The sequence below is a fragment of the Tachyglossus aculeatus genome, chromosome 18 (genome assembly GCF_015852505.1).
Source record: "Tachyglossus aculeatus isolate mTacAcu1 chromosome 18, mTacAcu1.pri, whole genome shotgun sequence".
Lineage (NCBI taxonomy): Eukaryota > Metazoa > Chordata > Mammalia > Monotremata > Tachyglossidae > Tachyglossus > Tachyglossus aculeatus.
In genome coordinates, this window is record NC_052083.1 from 13,908,277 (window position 1) to 13,920,623 (window position 12,347).

General features: G+C 40.1%; 1 protein-coding gene and 1 non-coding gene across 2 annotated transcripts in view; one reads left to right on the forward strand and one right to left on the reverse strand.

The window, feature by feature from the left end:
• The window catches only part of CNTNAP2 (contactin associated protein 2), a 1,198,489-nt gene that overhangs the window by 678,376 nt on the left and 507,766 nt on the right, over positions 1–12,347 (forward strand). The window lies entirely within an intron of this gene.
• Positions 3,602–3,675, reverse strand: TRNAT-AGU. The gene has a single exon. It is a non-coding gene; the product is annotated as a tRNA-Thr (tRNA).

Here is a 12,347-nt window from a genome sequence, read left to right on the forward strand (position 1 = left end):
AAAGATTCAATTAAATGCTATTTGAAGGGTGGTGGAGATTCACCAAATTCTTAGACCTTTATTCTATTTGGAAATAATGACAGGGAAACATGTGTCTGCTGAAGATAAGGTACTAGCTCACCCGCTACTATTCAGAACTTTAAAGCTGGCTCCCTCTCTCTCCTGAGAAATAAGATGTATGGGATTTGTCCTCTTCCTTCTCTCTTCCCAGCATTGAAATAGATTTTCAATTCCAGTCTCTGGAATGTTTTTCAAACATTGTGTTCTCCCTTAAAAAATTTGGTATCTGTTAAGCACTTATTTTGTGCAGGCACTGTACTAAGTGCTGGGGTAGATACAAGCTAATGGGGGTGGACACAGTGTACACACAAACACACACCCATGTATATATGTACACACACACACAGAGAGAGAGAGAGAGAGAGAGAGAGAGAGAGAGAGATTTTACATCTATATATATTGATTTTACATCTAAAGTATTTTAGGGAGAGTTTAGATAATAATGATGATTATCATATTTGTTAAGTGCTTACTATATTGCCAAGCACTGTTCTAAGTGCTGGGGTAGATACAAGATAATCAGGTTGTCCCACTTGGGTCTCACAGTTTTAATCCCCATTTTACAGATGAGGTAACTGAGGCAGAGAGAAGTGAAGTGACTAGGCCAAAGTCACACAGCTGATAAGTGACGGAGGCAGGATTAGAACCCATGACCTCCGACTCCCAAGTCCGGGCTCTTTCCACTAAGCCACTAGAACCAGTCATGCTCCATCTCCTGAACAGGAAGTTTTCCAATCTGAATGTAAATATTGTGGATTTAGTGAGAACTCTGCAAATTGACAATGGGCAACTGAGAATATCCACTGGAGATTGTGGAGTTGCATCATTGCCAGTTCTTTCACTCTGTGCCCTGGTTATGGGGACTGGAGAAGGTCCAAGAGTTACAAAAATAACTACCCAACAATAACGACTACAATGATAAAGCTCTTCTATTGTGAGAGTGAAGAGAGAGATTGACCGATCGTTATGTATGTAAAACCCCTCAAATTCACTTTTTGATCAGAGTATTCCTTAGCACAACTTCAAATAGTTCTTTTTGTTCTTTGCAGTGTCTTTTTGTAAGGTGTCTGAAACCATCATGTGGACATATGAGTTCCACAGGGTATTTCTATAGTATTTGAGAAAGATGAAGTAAAACTGAAACAGTTTGAAAATAGGAGCTTGTGGAAATGGCAGTTTTCACTTCCTTAAAGTGTCTCTTCTCCAAAAGAGTCAAGGATAAATGACATATGGCATACATAGCAGAGGAGAGGACAGACAGTCTGTTTGATTCCAGTGCAAAAAAATTCATTTTCTTCATCATCAGGACATTAACAATTTTACTCCTCAAATAAAATATTCTCAATGTAATTGTTTTAAGTAGTTCCATACTGGGCACAGTGAACTTTAGCGATTAGAATAGGGTTCTGGATAGTTTTTAGGAAAGCAACTTGGAAACTTCTATCACAATGAATTTTTAAGACCTGAGCTTCAAAACTATATCTTCAACCGAGGCCATAAAGCAGATAAGGACTCCGCAAATCAGATGTGAGAGGATAAAGAGTTCTATAAATTGTGACTAAATAGGCAAAGGATTGGGCATCATGTGATTTATTCATTGATTCTTTCATTCATTCAATCATATTTATTGAGTGCTTACTGTGTGCAGAGCACAGTAATAATAATAATAATGGCATTTGTTAACTGCTTACTATTTGCAAAGCAGTGTTCTAAGCACTGAGGAGGTATACAAGGTGATCAGGTTGTCCCACGTGGGGCTCACAGGCTTAATCCCCATTTTACAGATGAGGTAACTGAGGCCCAGAGAAGTTAAGTGACTTGCCCAAAGTCACACAGCTGACAAGTGGCGGACGAGGATTAGAACCCATGACCTCTGGCTCCCAAGCCCGTGCTCTTTCCACTGAGCCATGCTGCTTCTCTTAAGCCTGAGCTCTTCGTATGTCCTTGTGTAAATCCTATTGAAAGGAATTACATAGGCACAATAAGAGAAAGAATATACCCATTTATCTGTGAATGATGTCAGACTATTTTGCTCTGAGTCAACTAGCTGAAACAAGAAATTGGGATTGTGGCACCACCAAAGGTCATTTTGTCTTATGTTAATAGTAATTTAACGGCGCAGTCTCTGATTCCCCAACTGTCAGAAGTATAAAGACTGATTGAATCTATGAGCCTCGGCCCAGTGCCAACATTTATATAGTACGTAATGTGGTGATAATGTTGATTTTTTCAGAGGCAGTGTTGCAGGAATGCCCTAATGGTGTCTGCTAGCTCTATCGTATAAAATAAATGGAAATGATTTATAATACTGTGCTGCGTGTCAAGACTTAAACATATTTGAGACCCAGCAGGATATATTGCTTCCCTTAGGACTCATATTGTACATTTTATCTGAGTCATAATTTTAATTAACTGTCCTTGTTGAGACAGCTTTTCCTCCTCTGAAGGTAATCAGAGTTGGTATTCGAAATGATGGAGTAAATGAATGGTTTTCGGATTTTATTCCAGGGTCAAGCCAAAGGTTTCTGCTTTATGGAATTCCCCACCCTTGTTCTGTGGTGCTGCCTGAGGAAACCGGGGAAAGCCTGCAGTATCTAAAGCAGGCTGGAGTGGAGAAAAACAGAGTGGTGGTGCCTGTTGGGCTATTGACACCTTCAAATAGTTGTATCGATTCATGCAATTTCCTTCTGTTCAGGGAGATGAGACTCGAGGCCATGGCAGCTTTCCCATTGTTAATGTGTTTATCCAAGTAGAAAAACCATTGTAGTTATTAATGAATAATTCTTGTCCTGAAGCAAGAACACGTTTTTTTTTTTACCCCAAATCACATTTTACGCAGGAAAAGAATAGAAGAAAAGAAAAGGAAAAAAGAATTGGGATTGCTGTCCATTTACATTTTAAATGATGGTCTAGAATAAACTTGAGTCTTCAATTCACACAACTCAGTAAAAGAGAAAACAATGATTGTAGATATGGATTGACTGTTGATTTTAATTAAGTTGGCATGAATGCATTTAAGTAGCCAAGTAGGTGTTCTGACGAGAGAGCTCGTTACGTTCAGGGAATGTGTCTGTAGTAGTGTTGTATTGTACTATCCCAAGCTTAGTACAATGGTCTGCACACTATAAGTGCTCAATACATATGAGTGATTTGATTGATTGATGGAATGATTTGATTGATTGATGGAAATTCAGCTTGAGTGACTTCAAGGTCTGAGTTCCAGACCTCCTGTAGTTTTAGAAAGTGAGAGCAATCATAAAACTCTTTCTGCTCTCTTCACATTGATAGACCTGTCTTTGGGTTAATCTTGAAAATGTGTGTGTGTGTGTGTGTGTGTGTGTGTGTGTGCACATGCGCACATGTACATAGTTGCCAATTTCACCAGCAGGTGAGGGTCTGTTAATTTTTATATAAGGTCTAGGCAGCAGAAATAATAATAATAATAATAATAATAATAATAATAATAATAATAATAATAATAATGTCATTTATTAAGCACTTACTATGTGCAAAGCACTGTTCTAAGCACTGGAAGAAGTTGAGGCACCGCTGGGATTCGAACCCAGGATCTCCTGTTTACTAGACAGGCGCTTTAACCAACTAAGCAATGGTGCCAGCCCAACTAAGCACAAACTCTGGGCAAAAACTAGGCTGACTCTGTACTACACGTTCCCAAGTACCACTACGGGACTTTCACCCCATGAGCAGCTCATAAATATATGTTGGATGATGGACTGAAGCTGAGATTCAGAAATTTTCCAGTGCACTTTGGTAACTAATATGAACATAACTCAGGGCAAAAACACATTTCCTCAATTCATAGCTTTAGACATTTTCTTTTGTTTCCTGAGTCAGGAAGGCTGTATTCTCTGAGAGGACACCCTAAGAGGGAATGCCTCCACTCAAGCCAGGCATATGCTGAACCCGGTGGAAGAGACTTGGGTGTCCCTCAGAACCTGAGCCAAAAATCCGTTGATCAGTCAATGATATTTATTGAGCACTTTCTGAGTGCAGAGCAGTGTACTGAGCACCAGGAGGATGTGTGTCCTGTCTTGTCTTATGCTGAGTCGTCTCCGAGTCAGAGAGACTCTGTCGCCCCATCTCTCCCAGAATGCCCCACCTCCAACTGCAGTTGTGTTGGTAGTAAATCCGTAGAGTTTTCTTGGCAAAAATACGGAAATAAATTTGAGTTTCCACCCTCTACTCTCTCCCATGCCGCTGCCGCCCAGCACAAGAGAGTTTTGACTTGTAGCTCATTGACTTCCACTCTCTAGCCAACCCCCAAGCTAGGAATGGAATGGGTATGCCTCTGCTTGACTCTCCCTCCCATAGTCATCATCATCATCATCATCATCAATCGTATTTATTGAGCGCTTACTGTGTGCAGAGCACTGTACTAAGCGCTTGGGAAGTACAAGTTGGCAACATATAGAGACAGACCCTACCCAACAGTGGGCTCACAGATTGGTAGAGTGTTGGAGGCTCTCCTGGTGTGATCCTGAGAGGGTTGAAGATGTCCTGTAGCCTGCCCTTAAAAAAAAACAAACTCACCTTTTTTGCATATAGTGAACTATGTCAAAAGGTACCAGTAGCAAATATTCTTATGAGGCAGATTGTTAGGATGATTGACAAATGTGGATTCGCTTTTTTTTCCCCTGTTAACTGACATCAATTTGGTCCTATGGGGACTAGCTCTTTGAGACAGTTGTGGCTGTAGACAATTTTGAAACAATGTTTAGGTTGGTAAGGCTTCCATGTATTTCGTTAAGATTCTAAGATCATAGAAAATGATCAAACAGACATCTTCAAAGTTACGTGTTCCCTATTTTCTTGAAGATACAGAACTTAAGTGACCTAATAGGATTATTCTAATAATAATACTTATAATTTTCATAATTGTAAAAAAATTGTCGCATTTGTTTAGCACTGTACTCAGTGCTGAGATGAATACAAGATAATTAGGTCAGATGCCACTAATAGATAAACTGATAAGAGGATTCAGCTAATTGCTTTAATCATACTGTAAGCCCACACTGCAGTTTTTAGGATAATCAGATATTACTTTGACTGGGCCAGGTCACTGTTCTTAGGGACACTTTCCAGATTCTCATGGTTACCTTACTTCAACAATGATGGGTGAATAATTTTCATGATTCTTTCTTCTTCTCAAAGTTAAAGGTCTGAGAAAGAAACAAAAATAACAACAAAAAACAAAAACAACAAATTTTAATTGAAGTTTCTGTGGGAATCAGGTTCAGTTTAAGACCCGGAGAAATCATTTTCCTAAGTAATCAATTAAATCATTTCGTATTTCAGTGTAATGTTCTCTCTAGATATATGGATCTAGAGAGAGAGAGATATGTATCTCTCTCTGTCTCTCTCTCTCTCTCTGTATATATATATAAAATCTCTTCATCAGGTGATACATGATCAGGCTTTACTAAAGTTTTTAATTCATGTAAAAATAATTAGAAAAAATGATCAATATTGTAAAATGAATATGATTTTATAATAGCATATATTTGTTATACAGCAGTGTTGTAGCAAGACAATCTCAGCTGGCTCATCAAGGTGACTTCTAATTTAATTAATAAGATAGCTAAGAAGAATGAATGAATCAGTAGGGACCCTTCCAGGATGTTGGCAACGCTCTATTTCTCTAATTCATTTCTCCAAGAGATGTGATTAATTCTGAATTTCTTCCAATATAAAGAAGCAATAAAATTTGCACCAGAAAACATTAATACATTAGGTATTGCTTTACCATTATATTGCAGTGTTGATTCATAGCAGCTACTTATCAGGTGATAATACTGATGTCAAAGATCACTGCAAATGAAGCTCTGTTTTGTAGTATCTTCATTCCAAAATACACTGTTCTTAGGCTTTGGGAAAAGGCTTCATTTGTGTTAGATAGATATATAGCATCTCAACAGGCACTGCTACCCCAGTTTCTATTTTATACCAATCTTTCCTTCTAATTATAATAATACTGTGGTATTTGTTAAGCACTTGCTATGTGCCAGGCACTTGGACACAGTCCCTTACCCACCTGGGACTCACAATTTAAAGGGGAGGGAGCACAGGTATTTAATCCCTATTTTACAGATAGGTAAAATTGAGGCACAGAGAAGTGTAGTTAGTACAGTGCTCAAGTGCTTAGTATCGTGCTCTGTGCACAGTAAGCGCTCAATAAATACAATTGACTGATTCATTAAATGAAAGTAGAGGTAATGCTATTTATTGAATGCTTATCAAGTGTAAGCATTGAATTAAGCAAGGCCTAGTAGAGAAAGTGCAGGCCTGGGAGGCTCAACTACCTGGTTGCTGTGTGATCTTGGGCAAGTCACTTAACTGCTCTGTGCAATAATTTCCTTATCTGTAAAATGGGGATAAAATGCCTGTTTTCCCACCTACTTAGACTGTGAGCCCTATATGGGACCGGGATTATTGCCACATACTAAGTGTTTATAAAACACCATGGTTGAATCATTATTATTAGCATTACTTGGAAAGAACAATGAAAGGACAAGTTCTTCCGGAGCTAAGGTCAGTCGTTTTTCATCACCATCGCTCTTCTCATCTTCCATGCCACCATTCTGTGTCTTCAACAATGTTCTTATACTATCCATTTTTGCAAGAGTGGACGATTCCCTGGGAGGAGGGAAAAAAAGCACAAGAGACCACAGCAGTGCCACAGAAACCACAGGACAAGGAGCCAAAAATGATGGTCCTTTGCCTCAGAGTCAGCAAGGAAAAATCCTGATGGATACCCAGTCTTCTGCCGATTACTGACTTTCAGGATATATCAATCAGTAAACATATCTACCAGTCAGGACAATAAGAAATTGGTGAAGAAGACTCTTCATTTCAGCCTAAAGGTCTTTGGGAGATATCTTAACTGGTTGCCTATGGTTGAAGTGTTGATGAGAAGTAAAAAAGCCAAGTAAATTTACACTGCTTGTATCTGTTTGTGAACCAATCAAGCTGGGTACCCAAATATTTTAGCCGGCTAGCAGGAATAGTACTTAGCTTAATGGTGGAGTCTATCTGGAGGTTACCGTGCCCGGTATAATCATTAATAAATTAGGCAGCCAAACACTTCAAGAAGTTATATGGTGTGATCCCATCTTACAACAGGCCTGGGAGTCGGAAGGAACTGGGTTCTAATCCCGGCTCTGCCACTTGTCTGCTGTGTGACCTTGGGCGGAGTCACTTCACATCTCCATACCTCGCTTACCTCATCTGTAAAATGGGGATTGAGAATGTGAGCCACATGTGGGACCGGGACTGTGTCCAACCTGATTTGCTTGTATCCATTCCAGTACTTAGTACACTGCCTAGCATATAGTAAATGCCTAACAAATACCATAGTTATTATTGTTATTAAACTGAGGGAACTGAGGCAAAAAGCGTATTTCAGAACTCTCTGCTCATACTCTGTCCAGAAACCCTCGAATGCAGACAGGTGTGAGAGCTTCCATATGGAGCACTTTCTGGCAGTAGGGGAGTCAGAAACTTATGTAGGGCATGTCTACCATGTACCAGCACTCCACCTTTAAGCAGACCCGTCTTTTAAACACGTATTCAACACGTGAACGCATCCATTCACTTAGTGGAGCACAAAGAGAAAGGAGGGAGACAGCCAGATTTTCAGTTCTGTGTAAATTAATGCAGAGAACCTAACCATAGCCCAGACTCTACTATAGAAGAAGTCAGACCGCACAGCGATAGCAGTAAATGAGTATTACTGAAATAACAGTTTAAAGAACGCAGCTGGAGCACTGAATAAGGTCACAACTGTTGTTCATATTATCGCCTATTTTTGAAAACATATTTCCTCTTCAAACATAATATAGCGTATCCACACGGTCTTTTTCAGGGTAGGATATTTTCATTGCTGTTTAAGATACGGTAATGTATGATTAGCATGCCCATTGGCATATGTTCATTACAGTCCAGAGAAGGGTCAAATCAAAGGCTGGAAAACCAAAGGATGTTTAAAATGAAGTCAATTTGAACATAGTGCATAGATTTTACTTGACTCAGCAATATGGTATTTAACTTTTTCACTTTGTTTATTTAGATAATGTTAATAGCACTCAATTTTATGGGAGACTCATGGTCCAGTGTTTTTAGATTGGGATTAGTCTTTTAGACTGTGAGCCCACTGTTGGGTAGGGACTGTCTCTATGTTGTTGCCAATTTGTACTTCCCAAGCGCTTAGTACAGTGCTCTGCACACAGTAAGCGCTCAATAAATATGATTGATGATTAGTAGGCTGTAGATCCAGGTTCTAGTTCTGCCTCTACCTCTGGTCTGCTGTGTGATCTTGGGCAAAGAACTTAACCTCTCTGGGCCTCAGTTTCCTCATCGGTAAAATGGGAATAAGATAGATTGTGAACACTCTGTGAAACAGTCACTGTGCTTGTATCTTCCCCAGCACTTAGCATATAGTAAGTACTTAATAAATGCCATAATAATATCCCACGATACAATTATTTTTGCCTAGAGTGTTTGCATTTTTAGTCTGTATTTTCTTACCTGTCAGTGGATGATGAAATAATGCCCAACTGGATTTGAGTTTACTTCTCCTTTAGATAACTATTTCAACACTTGTAGCTGTCCATTTTCAGAGCCGATCCTACTGATAAAGAGAGCCTTTCTGTTCAGTAGTGTGTAGCATGATAATAATAATAATAATAATGATGATAATAATAATAATAGTATTTGTTATGTGCTTTCTAGGGGCCAGGCACTGTACTAAGTGCTGGGGTGGATACAAGCAAATCAGGTTGGACACAGTCCCTGTCCCACATGGGGCTCACAATCTCAATCGTCATTTTACAGATGATGTAACTGAGGCACAGAGAAGTGAAGTGACTTCCCCAAGATCACACAGCAGACAAGTGGCGGAATTAGAACCCAGTTCCTTCTGACTCCCAGGCCCATTCTCTATGCACTATGCCACACTAATAATAATAATTGCCAAGTGCTTTTAAGTGGCAAGCACTGTTCAAGCCCTGGGGTATATACAAGTTAATTATGTCAGATACAGTCCCTGTCCCATACAGGGCTCACAATCTCAGTAGGAAGAAGATCAGATTTTGAATCCCCATTTAACAGATGAGGAGACTGAGGCACAGAGAAGTTAGGTTACTTGTCCATGGCCACACAACAGGCAAATGGTGGAGCCAGGATTAGAACCTAAAGCACATAGTAAGAGCTTAACAAATACCACCATTATTATTCATCATCATCATCATCAATCGTATTTATTGAGCGCTTACTGTGTGCAGAGCACTGTACTAAGCGCTTGGGAAGTACAAGTTGGCAACATATAGAGACAGTCCCTACCCAGCAGTGGGCTCACAGTCTAAATTATTATTATTATTATTATTATTAACCTCTGACTCAAAAACCCGTGCTCTCTTCACTAGCCCAGAGCTGCTCTGATGGCTGAAAAGACCAGTGCTTGGGTGGGATGGGGGGAGGATCAAGCACCTAGTACAGTGCTGCGCACACAGTAAGTGCTCAATAAATACGATTGAATGAATGAATGAATGAATGGGTGGTTCTTAGATTGTGAAGCCCATATGGGACAGGGACTGTGTCAAAACATTCTATCTTGTAGTACAATGCTTGGTTCATAGTAAGCGCTTAACAAATATCATCAACTCCAATTTCACACAACTTCCCTAGCATTTATGCTTCAGCAGATACACATTTTCTCAGCATTAATTTATACCGACTTCCCTATTTATCCTTCTATACTTTTGTTTTCAAAAGTTGTGAGATTCTGTGGTTGTTTGGGGTCTGTCAGTCTCCCCCATTAGATTTTTAGCTCCTTGATGACAGGGATTGATTGCTTAACTCATTTGTACTTTCCCAAGGATATAGTAGAATGCTATTGGTTGATTGATCAAACCTCAAACATGCCATCAAAGAAAGGGTTTAATTTACCTGGACCTTCAATGGCCCTACTTCACTCCAAAAATGATGGGAGAAAAAAAATAAAAGCAACAGACTTTCCACCCCCAACTCTGACAAGATCAATCATACCGTAACCAGATAAACTAAAGATTTCTGCAAATTTCTAAAGGCAGCCAAATTTGCTTAATAATGGCAAAAATCCTGGTTTGTCGATGATGACAAGTGCTTTTGTAAGGCTAGTATAGAAAGATTACTGGTGCTCTCTGCATTATTCACGTATCGGCCTCACTGCTTATGTCGTATCTTCTCGGTCGCGTTTTATCCTCAAGTCCCATTGTGACTCAGTTGGTTCACCTTGTCCATGTTTTACAAAACCCTATATGTAGTCATATATTTAGTTCCTTGATGCACTGCTGCTGACTTTTCTTTCAATCTGGTAAAATATTATCACGTTCAGCACATGAAAGCCAATAGGTTAGTGTATTATTGCATTCACTTTTACTGTTGGCTTTCTCTTGCCTTTGCTATAAGGTTTTTATTTCTGAAGTCCTTGAAATCCATAAAAAATTGACATCATGCCTCTGTCTATTTATTATTCACCTTTCATACTCCTTTCCTCTTGATTGAATTTCAATCTTTTGTAGTTTTTTTTAGGACCACAGAATTCAGAGGTTGCCAGAAGGACTGCTAAACACAGCAGAATATCCTGGGTGAAAGCAAAAATGGACGGATGTTAATAGGGAAATTTTGAGTTCATATTGCATACTGCAATAAAAGGATAAGCCAGTAACACCCTTCATTTATAAAACTCCACCCCAAGAAGATTTTTCCCTTCCAACGTCATTTCCCTGAGTGAAATGTCACACAAAGGGGAAAAAGAAATAGTAAAGCATCACATAAACCTGTAGTTGCTGTCTTGAAAACACTGTGTGTCATGATGGCTATGGGTGAACAGCATGCTGAGAAGCAGTGGTGAAAAGGAAGGGAATGTTTGTAGTGCAGAAGGCCCTATTGAGAAGCATACATGGTTCTGGGAGTCAGAGGGTCTTGGGTTCTAATTCCGCCTCAGCCATTTGTCTGCAGTATGACCTTGGACAATTCACTTCACTCTTTTGGGACTCAGTTACCTCATCTGTGAAGTAGAGATTGAGACTGTGAGCCCCACGTGGCACAGGGACTGTGCCCAACCCAATTTGCTTCTATCATGCATAGGAAGCATTTAACAAATGCCAATGTTATCAGTATTATTGATTATATTGTGGAAAACCTTAGAGCATAAAAATTGATGTTATTGGACCAGAGCAACAATTCAGCAGGATCCAGATGGAGGATCTCCTTGACAGAGACACCCAAGGATGCTTGGAGGATCAGTGCAATAGTGGCCTTCCTTGAGAACTATCATACCAGTTAAGGAGAGGCCATCCTCTCCTTCCAGTGTGCTTTGGGATTGTCAGACTCAGGTGTCTGTCTTCTCTTATATCAATGCTGCCCCTCAATCCCCTCCTACCTTACCTCTCTGATTTCCTACTACTACCCAGTCCCCATCCTTCACTCTTATGCTAGCCTAATCACTGTACCCTGATCTTGGCTGTCTCACCTCTGACCCCTCATCCTCATCCAAACTCTGGCCTGGGATACCCTCCCTCTTCATACCTCCCCCCTTCAGAGACTTATTAAAAGCACGTGTCTTCTCCCACTCCCTTTTGTGTCACCCTTGCACTTGGATTTGCCCCCTTCATTCACCCCCCCCCCACAGCTCCCACAGCACTTATGTACATATTATGTTGTCTGATTTGTACTTCCCAAGTGCTTAGTACAGTGCTCTGCACACAGTAAGCGCTCAGTAAATACAATTGAGTGAATGAATGCATAACTGTAATTTATTTGTATTAATGTCCGTCTCCCCCTCTGGACTATGAGCTCGGTGTGGGCAGGGAATGTGTCTGCCCCAGTTATATGGTTCTCTCCCAAGATCTTAATACAATGCTCTGCACCCAGTATTCAATCGTATTTATGGAGCACTTAATATATGCAGAACACTGAACACTGTACGATGGGGAGAGTACAGTATAACGGTAAACAGATATATTCCCTGCCCACAGCAAGCCAGCTCTCAATAAATACTATCGATTGATTGATTGATTGATCGATCTTTCATACCCAAACAGGGTTCGAACCAAGGCTGGCCTTGTCCAAAACATGGAGCTTTAATTTGTTGAGGGGCCAAGGGCCTAATTGCAAGAATGGAATGATTGGGGCAAATGGGGAATTGTTTGATTTTTGCTCTGGAGGTAAGGGGGATAGACAGGGCAGAAGAATTAGCATGGCCTAGTGGAAAGATCCTGGGCCTAGGA